Below are 18,694 nucleotides of genomic sequence, written 5' to 3' on the forward strand. Positions count from 1 at the left end.
ACAGATTGACATATGTTATACATACACCAATTCCTACTGATTGTGAGCCATTATATCGAGCTTTTAAATTTATACCTGTACCTATAGCTAGCTGGACAAAATATTATATTTACGAAAATGTAGCGACGAAACCAATTGCCATTAATCTCAAACAAACGGACTATACTTTAATAGATATTGAAAAATGTATTACCATTAATACTCTTAGAATTTGTGAAATAACAAATATAATACATAGATTAGCTATAGAGACTAGTTGTTACTCGCACTTGATAAGAGACAAAACAGATATGAAATGTAAAAAGAACTATTTCTCTTTACTAGACACTTACATTTTGGCTCTTACACTTGGTACATGGTTACACTTGGTATGTCTTATCTTATCACTCAGAGACTATATCTATTTTCTGTCCGAATTCTCACGAGAGAACTGTCATTATTAGTAGACCTTCTATTTTCGAGTTATCACCACATTGTCGGGGATCATCTCAAACAAATCTATATCTACCACGAAGTAACACAAATTTGACAGATGTGACAGAATACAAAATTAATATTACATTCACACATTTTGAAACGGACATACTACAAAACAAATTACTCACATTACCTACCTTTTCAGGTAGACATATAGACTTACAAGACCTTAAAGATTCTTCAAAGACTCTAGTCGAAATGACATCTGACTTATAGACCTTTTAGTTGCGACACAATCAAAACATGCTTGGATTCAGACTGAATATACGACTATACAATATATAGGACCCAGTATTTCCCCAATAAAATAAATTAATTAATATAAAGTGCAAAACGACACGACAATCGACTACTATATTTATATATTTTTAATGTCAATATCCTAAATAATGATATTAGTAAAAATTATATGTACTTTTTTATGAAGGGAAATTTAAAAAAAGGTGGTAATACCGTGTGCAATTTTATATTCGATGCAATAAAAAAAGAATTAAATGCTAACTATTATAACAAAATTTATCTTTTTTCTGACGAATGCGGTGGTAAGAATAAAAATTATTTATTTATGTGTTTTTATGACTTCTATCAAAAAAATTAGAAATAGAAATAATTCATTTATATCCTGAAGTAGGCCATTCATATTGCTCTTGTGACCGCAATTTTGGACTCTATGGTAAAAAAAATAATTTAGAAACCATTGAAACAGATAATAATTATAATCTTGTCAGATGTTCCATTAATCCACCATTTACAATAATAAAAAATAATGATATGGTAGTAAAAAATTTTGAAATGTTTATACCTGAAAAGGTTAATATTCCAAAAAATGTTCTAATTAGTAATGCGGTAAGAATTTGTTATTACCCAAATGGACATGTGAATATTAATGATAAATATAATGACGAAAACCCAAGAGATTTTTTATTAGAAACGGATTTAACTTTCGACGACTTATTAAATACACCAACTGCACCTCCAATTGCGATAACTGCGGAAAAGAAAAATGATGTTAAACATCTTATTAAATATTTAACTCCTAAAGGAAAAGAATTTTATAATACTTTTATTGAATCTACAGCTACGAAAAAAATTAAAAAAAGCTTAAAAGCTGTTTCAAAAATTTTACCAAAAAAAATCTAAGGAAAACATTAAACCGGTAACAAAAAAAATTTAATTAAATAAATAATTATTAATAAATTAAAATTAATGTAATATTTTTATATTTAAATATTTAACTAAAAATAATTATTATAAAGTTAAAATATATTCATTATGAGCTATAGCGAGCAGAAATACTCATATTTTCAGTATAACCCAGGTGTTAACGGAGCACCATCGCGCTGCGCGCTTTTGAAAATTAATCTATAACTTTTTAATTTTTTTATCAATCTTCTTGAAAATTTACAAAAAAATTCCTTAAATATTAGTGAACAAATGTCTCACTGGAAGTTTAGTCAAATCTAAAATTCCCTGCAGACTTTTTAAAAATCAAAATTTTGAATTTCGAATTTTTCTCCCTTTTTGAAGGTTTGACTGGCTTCAGAGCGTTCAGCCAAGCGTAGCGCGAGTTATTATATCCAGGTGCTCATTTGTACGAAAGGGCCTGTCCCGTCAATAAATGAAAGGAAATGAAATAAAAAATATTGGTGACAAAAATTTATTTTTTTTATAAAAAATATTGTTGAAAAAATGTATTATATTATTAAAAAAAATTAATATTTTTGATAAAACAATTTTTTTCATGAATATTTTCTTTAAAAAATAATGTTTTTTCAGACAAATTTTGGAAAAAATAATTAATTTCTTTCACCAATAAGTTTGATGAAAAAATAATTTTTTCAACAATATTTTTGTAAAATAATTCATTTTTTAAACAATATTTTTGATAAAAAATTAATTTTCTTTGTCATTAATATTTTTTTATGAAAATATTAATTTTTTTAAACAAAATATTTTTTTTTTGATAAAAAAAATAAACTTTCACTAATTTTTTTGATAAAAAAATGTAATTTTTATCAATATTTCTTAATTAATACATCAATTTTTTTATGAAATAATACATTTTTATCACCATTATTTACGTTTAAAATTAATTTTTTTCATCAATAATATTTTTTTATTAAAATATTAATTTTTTTAAATAAAAAAATACATTTTTTTTACTAATATTCCCGTTGAACAAATAATTTTGCATTTGATAAAAAAAATATAGAAAAGATTCAAAGAACAGAAAATAAGAGTGCTGCCACCTACCTGCTAAAAAGCTCGGCTCTATTGATTTTATCGACAAATGTTGATAATCAACTGCAATATACTGAAATTAATAAAAACATTAAATTTTTATAATTATTCAACAATAATCATCTTAAAATGCATAAAAATTATTGATTTTAATAATTATATTATGAATTTCATCATTTTTATACATACCGACCACACACGGTAAAAGTGCGCGAATATGAATGCGCATGATCTTTTGTCAGAATTTGGAACAAGTTCTTGTACGAGAACTCACTGTAAAAAATGAGTACTCTTTTAGAATCGGTATGATTTTAATACTGCTTAGTTCTATTTTAATACCTACATGCGGTATCTATCAATAGAAACTTAGAAAGTAATGAAACCAATCAACCAAACAAAAGTACCAACAACTTTTATTAACCTCATAAGAGGAATAAATTTGTAGCATGGTATTTTTGTATTTAAAGATTTATTTCATTATTTCATAAGCATGTACGAATGATTCTACAGCATATGCTTTTTAATTTTAATACTTTTTTCATTACATAAAGAGAATATTCTGATGATTTTAAAATACATACATGTATACGTCAATTACTTCTTTACCTTCAAGTCGATGAAACATGAGTTTACTTTAATAGCTATTTTGTCCTTAAATATATACCATTTTCAGAAAGAAAAAAAACGATTTATTTAAACATTACAGTTGGTTCGAGCCATTTAAAACATTACAATGTCGAGTAATAGTCGACAGGGAAAGGGCGACAAGAAATCATCGGGGAAACAGAATATTGATGATGATCATGATAATGAGGAAAATGATCCCTTATGGTTTAGGCGTGTACGAAAAGACATTAAGAAGGGCAACACCACAGATCCAACGAGTAAGTGTAATTTAAAACTGTGGAGATTTAATTTTTTGTTAATATTTTTCTGAAATTTAAGCTTGTATTTATTGCAGAAATAGCACAAATAGGTGCAAGACATTTAAAATTTGATGACAGTAGACGAGATGATACATTTCAATGACAAAGCACGAGCAGAGGTAAATTATTGTTATTTCTTTAATTGCTAAATATACCATAAATAATTGTATTGAAAAATTTATTCTAAACATTCAATTGCAGATGACAGCGCCTCTGGTTCTGCTCGTGCAGATGGATTGATGACCAGTAGCCATGCTGTCGAGACAGCGGATGACCGAATGAAAGAGCATCCACGTAAATTGAAGATTGTGATGAAACATAAAGGTAAGTGTAATTCGTGGTAACGTAAAAGAGACTTTACTTTACGGAGATGTTGTTAATATGCTGATTTTATATTCCCGAAGAAAGAAGAAAAATAAAAGAAGAGGAATCGGTTCCTGGAAAGGAGCAGCAGGGAGGAAATGCAAGTACAAAAAATGCCAACAGAGGTATATGAAATCAATTATTACTTCACAAGTTAAAAGATTAGAACTTTTGACCAATATTCAACGGAAAAACTGTCCAATAACACAGCAAGAAGTAGAAAAATATAAAGAGACGTACATTTGTTGAACAATTTATTTAGAATTACCAATAATAATAATAATTTACTTTTAGAAATAAAAAAATTTTTTAAAGTGAAATTTCGAGAAAGAAATAACTATTTTCAGTAGACATATGGATTGTTGGTTCATTTTCTGTGTGTCATTTTAAGTCGAGAGAAGCAAAACACATGACTTGAAAGTGAAATCTTTTGGAAGAAATTATAATTAAAGCGGCAACCATCGATGGGACAAAAATTTAATTTCATACACAGGTACGACATTGAGAAGCGAAGTGTGCTGAGTACGATCTGGAAACCAGTGGCAAAGATTTCCCCTGCAACACCTGCTAGTCATGTGCATGGACGAGGTGGAAAAAGGTCGCAAGTATAGCTATAGAGTTATAGCTTACAATACAGTTGCCCTCACAGCACCGAAACTTTCCTAAAGATTTCCTACAGATTTATTTGAAATGTTCGGAATATTCAATTGCAATGTTTAGTGAAAGTTGTGTAAAGATTTTAAATGTCCCACTTGAATAAATGTTTAGCCCGAAACTTTCCTGAACATTTAAATGTGGGACATTTAAATCTTTACATAATTTTCACTAAAAATTGTAATTAATTATTTCGAACATTTCAAATAAATCTTTAGGAAAGTTTCGGTGCTGTGTGTGTCCGCCTTTGAGGAAATATTTCATTGAAATATTTTGGAAATTTTCAATTTTAATAATGATGCGCACTGGTCAATCTGAGTTTCTATGGCTTTTACAGCTGCGCAGTAGTTTTTAATTTTCTAGGATACTAGGGTGTTAAACATTTTTGAAAATACCGATTGATTTCGTATTTTGAAAAAGTTCTAACTTTCGGTGAAATATTTCCTAAATATTGCAGGAGTTTTTATGTTTGATATTGCAGAAATATGAATGTGCAGTATTTCAGAAAATTGCATGGCAATATTTCCACAAAGGCGGACATTTTCCTGCTTGCAACAATATTTCAAGAAAATTTCATTGCAATATTTCAAATCTTTCAGTGAAATATTCCAAAAATATTTAGGAAATATTAAGTGCTGTGTGGGTGGTACCTTAATATGGTTCTTTACTTGAAATTACTCTCTCTACTGAAAATAATTTAAGATTGTTTTCAACACTTTGATAAATTATGACACATATTGAAAAATATGATATTGAAATATATAACGCTTCTTTGAAATTTGAATACATCAATTTTACAGACGAGGCAGAACCATCGACAAGAAGGCATAAAGATGACAAAAACGAAGAATCAAGGGACATGCAAAGGTGATCCTTGCATCGCTGGGCAAAAAAAATTATGAAAACATTGAAAGTAGGTGTATACCTTTAAATATCCCATTGCAAGCTTACACAAAAACAGTGAAAGCAAAAATTTCTTACAGAAATGCTTTTTTCAGGAACGAGACAAAAGAAGCATACGTTCACAAAAGATGAGCCACAACCGTCTATTAGTAAACAAGGATTTTACAAAATGATGGAAATTGATGAAGATCAATATCGACGTCCGCCTTTCCGTGGAAAAAGTACAATGGACGACATCTCAACCGACTCTAGAAAGTGGAAAACAACTTCGAATTCGAAGGATAATTCGTCGGACATAAAGCGGATTGAAAAGATGATTTGACATTAATCTCCAACAATCAAGTCAGTGGACAAAAGTGAGTTAATAATTTATATTCTTTTACATTTTTATCAAAATGAGTTTTTAATTTATCCAATTTTCTCTTTAAACAAATGTCCTTCTTAATGAGAAGAAAAAAGAATTATTAGTCAATGTGCTTGTCGCAGAAACTTAAGAAAAACGCAACAAACAACCATCAAAAACATCAACTTCAAAAGCAGCCAAGGACCATGGTGAAGACGCTTCCAAAGCGGATGAAGCAATGAGTATTGATGAATCTTTCGCAACGTGTGTGAAGCAGAGAGAAAAGGAAGCAGAAAAATAGCAGCTAGGGAGCTCGTGGCCAAAAAGAAAAAGAAACAAACAAGCTATGCAACGTACATGTCTCTTCAAAAAGAAAACCGAAAGAATGTACGAGACTTGCAGAAAAAAAGATCCGGAAGTGTATGAACTACTAGACGAATTCAAGCTTCAAATGGCCGACGAGAAAAGTGAAGTTGATCCTGATCTATTCAAGAAATTTCAAGAAATAAATAAAAAGAACAAAGTCTTTCCAAGTTAAGAAGAAGAACTCAGGGACTTCAACAAATTCCACATTGAAAATTTGACAACCATTGATTGCGTTCACCAAACGAACCTTCTTTTGCAAGCGGCACGAGAGATGGATTGTTACGTTTATATTTAATTTTGAAGGTAAGCGTAGTCAAAAGGTAATTTATACTTCGGAAGTCGTTAGCAAATATTTCACACGAATGCAATATTCGTTCTTTATTTTTATTTATTTGTAGGAATGTTTCATGCCTTAGCCCTATGGGGACCGTTATGAAATTGTTCTTACTTATTTGACAGAAAAGAGTATTAAAGGTTAAGAGTAAATAAAATATAAAGATATGCAAGAGAATATTAGTTTATTATAATAAGAACTCAAATATAAAATTAAATTATAAGTATAATAACCAAGTATTACTCACAACTTACTTATGTGCTTTCCTCGAAGGAATGTATATGTAGTATGGTTGAATAATTTATGTGTTTAGATATTTTAACAATGTTTAGAATTGGTTGGAAGTCAATACAGGGTACGAGATTTTGGTTATCTTTTTATCAAAAGTAAAAATACTTGAATGCCGATATTTGACCAGATTTTACATCAGAATCCGAAATAAATTATACCAAGTACAATGGTTCGTATAGACCATGCCATATAATTGTTAATGTTAACAATTAGGCCCGAATCCGCTTTCGGAATAAATAAACGAATCTATTGCTGATGGGACAAATATTAAAGTACAGAAAACCGAAATACAGACAACTGTTTAAAGTAAACTGTCGCAAAAAATGTATTGGTTCTGGAGGTGAATTTACAGGCTTTTATACCCTTTGGTATAGGGGTGACGGGGCAAAGGTGACGTTGTACGATTTTAAATAGCCAATCAACATATTAAATAATATATATCGTCACTGTTACCTAATCTGAATTAAATGGCTTTATAATGACCAATAAGAATTCATCTGATGGAGAGGAGTCATTGTTGCTTCTTAGTAAAAAGTGCGGAAATCATTTAAGGTTTTTTTTAAAAATGTTTGTTTAATTATATTATTATTATTATAAATAATATGCATTTTAACACAGGTTTTCAGATACAAAATTCTAATATATACTAATATATAGGTACAGTTAATTCCCACGTAGCATTCAATCCTCTGAAATTCTCGAGACAAATTCTGAACGGTACGCGAGTTTCAATGCTTCGCGAGTTGAATGGTAGGCGAGAACATTGATACTAATATTCGTACGCCAACGATACCGCTGTTTCAAGACTCTGAATATAGCCGCAAGTTGCAGGATTGTTGCTGGCTTCGAGGGTATGTCCGACAGACAACCTCAAACCAAGAAACGAACATAACATCAAAATCTACCTTACCTTACCTAATCAACCCAAACTAATCTGGATAGGGCGCTGGGTTCGAGGCTATGTCCGCCAGACATAACGAACATAACCTAAAAAATTACCTAACATAACCTTGCTAAAAACATAGGTTTCAAGGTTATGTCCGATAGATATAACCTCTAATACCCCTAGCTAAGAAACGAACATAACCTCAAAAGTTACCTAACCTAACCTTGTCGAAAACATAGGTTGGGTACAGTTGATATGGAATGACCATACTAGAGACAGCGACGAAATATTTTTATAATATAGAGATATATATATATTTATTTGATCAATTTTCATTCCTTTCGAAATAGTATTTGACAAAACTTATTTTAAAACAAATTTTTATTTTCGGCTATTTGCAATTTCTGACAATTAAAGATTTGTCGTATTAAAAATTATATTAAATAAAACTCGTGCAAATTAAAATTCGAATAAATGAAAATTTGATAAGTTAGAAATTTTTACATTTCAAAATTCGAATCACTTAAAATTCTGTTAAATTAGAATTATTGTAAATGAAAATTAAGTTAATTTTCAATTTCTTTAGATAAAAATTTGGGTAAAAATAAATTCTGCAAATTTGAAATTCTTTGAAATATAAGCTCGGCACCTAAAATTTTGTTAAGTAAAATCCCATTTGAAAAGAAATTCTGTTAAAGGCTACTTCGAAAAATGAAAATTTGTTTAAAAAATAAATATATTTAATATAAAATTATTTAAATTAAAAATTATAACTAATTATTTTTATGTAATAATCATGCACACTGTAAGTAGCCCAGAAATTGAATAGTATATTAATTCTTCTTAAATTATAATTTTATTAATAAATTAAAGCAAATGAAGGCATGCAAAGAACTATTAAAAAAAAGAAGCAATCCCACAAAATTCACGATGAAGATTCTTGCACCGCGCTGGAATTAATTTCAAATTGTGCGACAACCGAAGTACAATAACAAATGGTCTGATATACAGAATCTTACGTATGGAAGACTGGGGCTAAATGTTAAATTTTCGAGAAATGTTTTTTTAGGCATCAAAACATCTAAAACCTGTACAAATTATTTTTATCACTCTATTGCAAATGTTTTATGTATTTTATATACTATTTTAAATCTTTCACACTATTACTTATTTCATTATAATAAGCATTGGGTATAGGTATTGATCACGTATAGGGGATTGAAAAAGGAATGTCCAAAATTTAATAAGAATGTTATGAATACTGAATTTGTCAATCCTGTTAAAGTTAATGGGTTTATTGAATCATCGTTATCGAGAATAGGATTTACTGGACTCGAGGAAGATTTGGTAACTCCCTCGTTGAGACGTAATACTAATAGGGTAGACTGAGGGTTTATGTTCAAAGTTCTAATGACATATTTATAGTCCAGGATTTGACGTATGTGTATAAATATATTCATATAGATATACACTAATGAAATATATACGTATATGCAACAAAAAACTTTTTTATTCATTATAAATCAAATTAAATAGGTTATTTTAAAGAGGTTACATTTTTACACTTTACATTTAAACAGAATGACTCTTATAAAATCGTCTATGTGTCAAAGAGTGCACTAGTATTACAGTTAAATCTGAAGAAGATAATCCATAGGATAATGTTTGTTTTAATTTCAAAGATATATCAGTGCTCAGTATATTATAGCAGGTTTCTTAAAAATTTTCTAGAATGTCATTTTTCTAAACACTCACCTGTATTGGCTTGTTTCTTCTTTCAATAGATAAAATAAAGGGTAATTTTTATGTTCCGGTCCCCCTAAAATTTTTTTTATTCTCATTTTTTCGTTTTTTAAACAAAAGAAATGGTATTAAAAATTAAATTATTAAAGACCATATTATTATTAATTAATTGTCTTATGTAAGTAAGTAACACGATTTACATTTTTAGAAAGCCCTGTAAGCTCAGTCATGAGGTACTAATCGGTCTGCTATTCTTTTTGTTACCCCATACCTATTCGATCAGGAGCTCCCTCGCCATGACCTAGTTCCGAATAATTTCACGAAAATTTTTGCATGTTTGGAAACATTTTTTGAAATTCATTTGCGAAAAAATATAACATCTTTTTATTACGATACTATGCGACTACTCAATTGCTTACAAAATGTAGTTTATCAATAACAGAATGCTGTTGAATAAACTTTAAAATAGGATCTAAACGACCCCATAATCCAACATCATGGTGATTAAGATTTTCTGATAAAGTACAGAAGCAATCTGTTTTTAATTCTGTTCCAGATCTTGCATACACGACAGTGTAGTGTTTGTTTTCACCAATATTTCCTTTAAAAAAGATTTTCTTTCACCAATATTATTAATAAAAAAATTGGTTTTTCATCAATATTTTTGATAAAAAAATAAATTTTCACCAATTTTTTTGATTAATAAATCAATTTTTTTGATGAAATAATACATTTTTTCACCATTATTTACGTTTAAAATGAATTTAAAAAAAAAATTTTTAACCAATAATATTTTTTTATTAAAATATTAATTTTTTAAAATAAAATAATACATTTTTTACTACTATTTCCGTCGAACAAATAGTTTTGCTTTTGACAAAAAAAATATAGAAAACATTTAAAGAAAAGAAAATAAGTGTGCTGCCACCTACCTGCTTAAAAGCGCGGCTCTATTGATTTTATCGACAAATGTTGACAATCAACTGCAATATATTGAAATTAATATAAACATAAAATTTTTATAATTATTCAATAATAATCATCTTAAAATGCATAAATCTGATTGATTTTAATAATTATATTATCAATTTCATCATTTCTATACATTTTAGATAAAATTTCAATTTCGATCTCGTGCCCCACGAATGCTCCGCCAATTTCGTGGAGCATTCGCATCATACAATCCGCCGGGGAAAGTGCTGCTGCTTGGAATATAAAGGTGTGATTTTCTTAATTTAATATAAATAGATTTTTTTAATAAACATAAGTGATAACTAAATATGTACACTTCTTGGTGCTTGGAGGTTTGCATATGCTGAAATTTTATGGTAAGTCTTATGTTTATAATAATAACGAATTATGTATTTTATTGCCAAAAGGATTCGCTCGCCGGAAGGGGACCGCGTCCTTGTTGCTCACTTAATTCTTAATTGTGGCGTAAAGTGCCATCTATGTTTACTAGTTGGAACTATTTCTTACTATGATTTAGAGGAAAGGTGCAGTCAATAATGACTCTTTATTGAAACCTTCGAAAGAATAATATATTGTTAAATAAAAGGAATAATAAAAGATACCGAATATAATAATGAATATAAAACTATTGAATATAGAATACATTATTTGTAAAATATTATGAGTAATATTTTGAAGTTTCTTAAATGTATTTTTTCTATTTAGCGCCGCCATTAAGGATTTTGATTATAAATTGTAACGGTAAACTCAAGATCATGTTCATGAACTTACGCACGATCTTACACAAGTACACGAGCATGGACTCGAGAACTTGCCTAGTGGGCAAAAAACCATGTTCGTTTTAAAAACGTTTTTAGAACGTTTCATGTCCGCCAAATAATGTTCTGGAACATTTTATGAACATGGATGAACATGAACGTTCTTAAAACGTTTTTAGAACGAACACGGTTTTTTGCCCAGTGGGTGATTTCTTTAATTACTATGAATAAACATATGCATGTTCTTGTTCACTTACTGCTTTTGTACATGACCTAGTGAATGAACATGTGCAAGATCGTGCACACGATCCTGTGCAAGTTTTTTCAACCGAGCAGATTGCTTCAAGGGTTCAGTTGACTATTACCAGTCATAGCATTAATATATCTGTAAACACGGTGGTCTAGAAGTAGTCACAGGTATGACAAAAATGGGTATAAAAAGTAGAAAGTGGGTTTTGTTCGTGACTATTTCTAGTTTAAAAATTCGTTCAGACCAAAATCCTAGAGCCCCCTATTCTCAAGATATCGGCATTTCCGTTTTTTCAATCTTCTTGCGCAAAGTCAAGCGAAAAGCGCTCGCCTTTCTTACTTAAATATTTATGTTTTTATTCAATCTTAAACGTATATTTATTATTAAAAAAAATAATGGTAATTAAAAAAATAAGCTATTAAATGACAATATTAAACCGTAAAGGTTTGAAGTGAAAATAAAATATCAATAACCCGTAAAAAACTTTCGAATTTAGATCAGTATTGAATGTTAAGTTGGATTCTGCATAAACAAAATCCTGTAATCATATGAAGTTAGTCGTTTTTCAAAAGATTCAACGTTTGACATTTTTAATTTGTCAATATAACCTTTGCTTTCAACTGCAACTATCTTTCATTAGTAAATCTGTTTCTATTACTTTATTAAATTTTTATTAATGTTTTATTAATCTTTTTAAATTCATGGAATTTTATTATTATAATCTTGCATAAAAACGTAAGTTCATAATATTCAGTGTTCATCAAAGTTTGAAAATCTTTTACAGTGAAATCAATATTGATTTCACTGTTTGAAAATCTTTTACAATGAAATCAATATTGATTTCACTGTAAAAGATTTTCAAACTTTGATCAACACTGAATATTATGAACTAACGTGTTTATGCAAGATCATAATAATAAAATTCCATGATTTTTAATAGATATAACCAAACTCGACGGAACCAACTATGGGATGTGGAAATTTAGTGTTATGATCGCCTTAGAATCCAAGGATCTGATAGGTCACATAGATGGTTCAGAATAAGAGACAGATAAAATCACAAAACTTATTGATTGGAAAAACTGGAAAAGGCAAGTTCAACATGTAAAATGTTAATTCTTAATTTGGTAGAAAGAAAGTTATATCCACATTTAATTAATTGTTTGACGCTACAGCAAATGTGGGATAAACTGCAAGGATTATATTTTGTTTGTAGTGAAGACGCAAAGGAAAAGGCATGGAAAGAGTTTTATTCATTTCGAATGAAAGATGGTGAATCCATATCTCTACAGATAGAGAAATTTGAATGTATGTGTAAGAAGCTTGTGGATTTGAATGAAATTCCCACTGACGCGGGTGTAGAATCAAAACTATTGTATAGCTTGTCACTCCGATTTTCAAATTTGAAAATGTCTTGGGAAAGTACTCCAAAGGGGGAGAGGAAAAAGGAAAATCTTGTACCCCCATAGCACGACTTCTTGCTATGAGGTTACTGTAAGGATATCTGTAGGGTTTTTAAGGTGGTAACAGGTATATTTTGTAGGTTTTTTTGGACCCAGGTATAATTGCAAATGGAGGGGTTAGGTTTTTAGTTTTATTCTAATATTCGAAATAATTTCAATAGTCCAACCTTAACAATGAGAGGATTAAAGTTATAAATTGCAAGATGTTCCAAAATACGTTTTTACAAATTTGAGATTATTTCTTAAGGCTCAATATAATATTTTACAATTGTTGCAGATGCTGATGTTTTTCTTGCGATAATATTTACAACTTTATTTTTTTTACTTTTAGAAAAAGATTAAGAACAAACTATTCTAAGTTTTATGTATTGAAAGGGATTAAGAATAAACTATTCTAAATTTTATTTTTAATTATTTTTAACTCTCAACGGAACACTAAGGTACGCTTACACAGTAAGGTCGTGGTAATTTTACATGGTAAGGTTTTGGTAAGCTTACACGGTAAGGTTGTAAGCTTCCCGTAAGGTTACTGTAAACATAGAATGTTATTAATAAATAAGTTTTATTAATATTTATGCGCAGTAGTTTTCTATGGCACATACGGCTGCGCAGTAAATTTTATTTAACAAACCCTATTGGGGTTCATGAAGAACTTTACTAAATATATAATTTTTTATAAAAAAAATTTATAATATAATATATATCATAATATAATTACTTTTAATATATTTTCATATTACTCTATGTTTACAGCAACCTTACAGTAACCTTACGGGAAGCTTACAACAACCTTACCGTGTAACCTCAACACAACCTTACCATGTAAACTTACCACGACTTTACTGTATAAGCTTACCTCAGCATTACTGTGTAAGTTTACTGCAATGGCGGAAGTTTTAAGATGACCTCAAGTTTACTGTAGACTTATACGGTAACCTTACAAAACCTACAGATATCCTTACAGTAACCTCACAGCAAGAAGTCGTGCTATGTGGGTAGCAGGACTGTTACTAGAAGACAAACGGGTAACAGAAGAGGACGACACCTTACTGTTAATTCCCATATGAGATCCTTTGTAAGATCGCTTATGGTTTCTTATATAAGATTCTATACGAAATCTTATAAGGACATCTCGTAAGAAGAATCTTATCAGTGTCCATACAGGATTCCATATAGGATCCCATATGGGGTCGAAATTTGAAAAATAAGATTTGTGAATATCTCAAAAATGGTAAGAGATACGTCATATAGAATTCTGTATGAACACTCATGAGATTTGTCTTATGAGTTTCCATATAGGATTCTCGTAAGATCTCATGTAATACCTTATATTGGAAACCATAAATGATGTTTTACGGGATCTCATACGGGAATTTACAATAGGGCAGCGTCTCATCACTAGCGTTACAAGTTAATTTCCTCCATTTTAAAGAAAATTACAAAGAAAAAAAAATCCCATACGAAGAATAACAAAAAACATGCAAAAAATAGCAAAATTAAAGCTGTCAAAAAGAGAACTAAATGTGCTCTTTGCAAGGAGATAGGTCACTGGGTTCGAGAATGTCCAAAGAAAAGAAAATGAAAACAATGATGTTAAAAAAACAAGAAAATGCATATTGAACAGAAACGAACGCGCTTTACTCAAGACACAATGAAACAGAAGAGGACATCTGGATAGCTGACACAGGTGCTGGCAGGGACATGACATTCAGAAAAGACTTTTTTTTACCTGTCTTGATCCAGTAAAAGGTAATGATAATGTTGTAAAAAGTGCAGACAATAAAATATTACTTGTAAGTGGTGTCGGGACAATAGTGGTTCAAGAAAAAGTAAATGGCAAACAAAGTGAAAGACAATTACAAGATGTGCTGTTTGTGCCGTGTTGGAAACGAAACTTGTTTTCGATCGAGACAGTAAATAATAAGAAATTTTCATTTCATACTTTTAAAGACAAGTGCGAAGTTCGTGATTGGTGCACGTCACGGTAATTTATTCCGTATGTTATTAGAAGTTAAAGTTTAGACAAAAGTTGTTGTCCTCAGAGGGAGATATCCAGTTGTAAACTAGTATTTGACCTAATTTAGGTCATTTTAAGGTCAATTTATTTTTCTTAAATGGAATAACGTACTTTCTATTTGGAAATCGATAGAGCAGAAAATTCCAAGTTGAAATCGTTGATGTACTTTTTTCGATAGGTCGACCTACTTATGTCAAATAGATCATATTTATTTACTTTTTTATCAAACCGTACTTTCTATTACATGCATTTTGTGCAGCTCTTAGCTAGTTTTTGGAAAACTAATCAGAACAGACAGCGAGAAGGAAGCTGCACATCGTGTTTCACCTCCTACTCAACCAACCGATATAGCTTTACCCAGTTGAAAATTCCGACCTCGTTTACGACGTCGTATTCTAAGTAGTTTGCGACGTAGTAAACGACGTAGTAAACGACCTAGTAAACGACGTAGAAAACGACATAGTAAACGACGTCGTAAATGAAAGCGGAATTTGGGATAGCAAACTACGTCGTTTACTACGTCGTTTACGATGTCGTTTACTACGTCGTTTACGATGTTGCAAAAATTATTTTAATATTATTTATTTAGTAATTTAGTAAGTCCAATATCCAATATTAGAAATTTTAATAATAATTTAAAAAATCAATAATTTAAAAAAAATTTATTTTTATTATTTTTTAATAGTTATTATTATTATTTTATTTTTAATATTTAAATTAAAATAAAAAAATGGTCATCAAAATATTAGTGAAACCATTTCTTCCAAAAAAGAATTTGTCTCAAATGCAATAAAGGAGAGACATCGGGCAGAAAAAAATTTTCGATCACTGCTTATATACCAATCTAATGGCACCTCAACTGCGAGAAACAGTTATGATGTTCGCCCTCCCTGTGGCGTTGAGCGAACTTAAGTCCAGAGCTGAGCCATCAGCGCAGCGCGGAAACATTTGAAAAATTTGATTTTATTAGATATTTTATTTTATTTTAAATATGACAAATAATTAACTTAATAAATAATTAATGTCATAAATAATTATTAATAACATAATGTCATACTTAATAATTCGTTAATTAATTATTTTTAACGAAAATTTGACAAAAAAAAATTTCTTGGCCAAAAAAAATATTACCATTAAAAAATAATTTTTTTGTTAAATTTTCGTAGTAAAAAAAATTTTTTTAAGACAATTATTTGTGACCTAAAAAAATATCACGATGAGAATATAATTAACAAAAAAAATTACTCGTAGCACAGAAAAAATTTCACCATGAGAAAATAATTTTTTTTAAATTTTATTTGTAAAAAATTTATTGGTAGTTTAAAAAAAATATCACGATGAGAAAATAATTTTTTGTCAAATTTTCTCTGTAAATAAATTAATTAACTAAATAACGTACCATAAAACGGGGTTATTTCGCTCATTGCGGGTAAATTCGCTCACCCACTTTTATGCTTTATTTCAGCTTTAAAATAAAGTTTAATACCTTTATTAGCAGGTAAAAATGTTAAATTTGTTAATAGAAATACTAAATTTTAGTTTTTAATCAAATTTAAAGCAAAAAAATGGGTGAGCGACTTTACCCGCACTGAGCGAAATAACCCTGTTTTACGGTAATTATTAGTTACTTAATTTTTTACTACGAAAATGTAACAAAAAAATATTTGTAGTACAAAAATAATATCAAGATGAGAATTTAAATTATTTTTAAATTTTCTCTGTAAAAAAAATATTTTGTGGCCTACACTGAAAGAAATTTCATAGGAAAAAATAACAAAATGCGTATTACATTTTAATATATTCTTTTAGAATTTAGGGAAAAGTGTACTTTTTATTAAAATTCAATATACTTTATATTAAAGTTCCAACTTAAAATCTTTTTTCAAATATTAATAATTATTGTAGAAAGAACGTAAAAAGATTACCAATATTTGAAAATATTATATTAAATTCTCATAGAGTTGTTGCATTATATGGAATGTAGCGTTCTAATATTTGTAAAACTTTATACGAAAAATTCAGAATGTCGGAAGAAAAGGGAAAAAAAGTGGAAACTCGGACGTTTCCGTTAATTCTCGGGAGGAAGAGGAGTGAGACTAGGAACAACACATTCACACTTACGATACAGGTTAATACACATACTAATGAACACGCACGTTCATTTCGCTTATACATAGACATTACACGATCGCAACGAAACCTACACTTACAATTCTACACGCATAACGATAAATTTCGCTGGGGGTCGGCATATATCGTTTTCTTATATACTAACTACTGAATATTTTTACCACTTGCGAGAAAGAAGTTTACTTATAATAACTTAATAATAAAAAATAGTTTACTAGTGCCAATGGTGTAATTTTATAGAGGTTACGCTGGGTTCATTTTTATTATTAATTGTTTATATAGATTTTTCTTTTTTTTCAGATTAAAAATTATGATTGTTATAAAAATTTTTATTGCAAATAAAAATTAAATAATTGTAAAGATGACATCAAAAAATAAAAATTAATAAAAATAATAATAAATTTAATAATTATAAATGTTTTCTGTGGCACTATAAACATTTGAAACACGTGTGTTGACAGTTGATAGGTACGTTCTGCTGGTTAACAACACTTTCGAAAATCGGATCAAGTCGTAGAAGTTCGAGTAGGACACGAAGCCGCAAACAGACAGAACTTCGGTTAAATTCGTAGTCTCTCGGGAAAATCCGTGACTTTTAATATAAAGTTTTACAAAATGTGAAATAAGTATACGGATATATGTTATTTTTCTTACTATTTTGTGAAATTATTTATTATAATATTTCGTATTCTGTGAATTCATAAAGAAAATACTAATTTTTAAAATAAATATACTAATTCTTATTTCTTAAAATAATAAAAACTCTTAAATTCATTATATATTTTCATAAAAACTGTAATAGTAATCAGTATAGGTGCACTTTTTCCCTAAATTGTAACATTTATATTAAACTCTAATATGAGTTTAATACTTAGTAGTATGAATTTTCTTTCAGTGTAAAAAAATTATCACGATAAGAAAATAACTTTTTTGTCAAATTTTCTCTCCAAAACAATTAATTCACTAAATACCGTAATAAATCGTTGTTTTTTTTACTACGAAAATTTACCAAAAATTTATTCGTAGCACAAAAGAATATCACAATGATAAAATAATAATTTTTTTTCAAATTTTCTTTGAAAAAAAAATTCGTGTTTTTAAAAAAAATCACGATGAAAAATAATTTTGTTGTAAAAATTTCTCTGTAAAAAAATTTAACAAAAAAATTGTACGTAGCACAAAAAAATATTACGATGAGAAATTTACTTATTTTAAAATTTTCTCAGGAAAAAAATTATTTGTGGCCCAAATAAAATATCACGATGAGAAAATAATTTTTTTTTGTCAAAATTTCTCTGTAAAAAATTAATTAAATAATCCCGTGTGGAAAAAGCCACGATCTTGCCCTCAAGAGTTCGGGGCCCCCGGCGGGGGCCCATGAGGGCTAATCCATATGGCATGGATCGCCCTCATGATCGATTAGCAAAATTTTCTAAGTCCAAAAATCAAATATTTTTTTATCACCAAAAAATTAATGTTTATAATGATTCAGAACAACGAAAAACGCGTTTTTAATAAAAATATATTTACACTTTTTTGAAAATTCACCTGAGATGATTGATGATAATAATCATAAA

General features: G+C 28.9%; 1 long non-coding RNA gene across 1 annotated transcript; it reads left to right on the plus strand.

Annotated features, from left to right (window-relative positions):
- The first annotated feature begins 5,458 nt into the window (after positions 1-5,458).
- LOC127287881 (uncharacterized) lies at positions 5,459-6,834 on the plus strand. The gene is made up of 4 exons (XR_007843955.1): positions 5,459-5,574; positions 5,660-5,920; positions 6,051-6,576; positions 6,672-6,834. It is a non-coding gene; the product is annotated as an uncharacterized LOC127287881 (long non-coding RNA).
- The last annotated feature ends 11,860 nt before the right edge of the window (positions 6,835-18,694 follow it).

Source organism: Leptopilina boulardi, unplaced genomic scaffold (assembly GCF_019393585.1).
Source record: "Leptopilina boulardi isolate dan_hultmark-lab unplaced genomic scaffold, ZJU_Lbou_2.1 LbouV2_377, whole genome shotgun sequence".
Lineage (NCBI taxonomy): Eukaryota > Metazoa > Arthropoda > Insecta > Hymenoptera > Figitidae > Leptopilina > Leptopilina boulardi.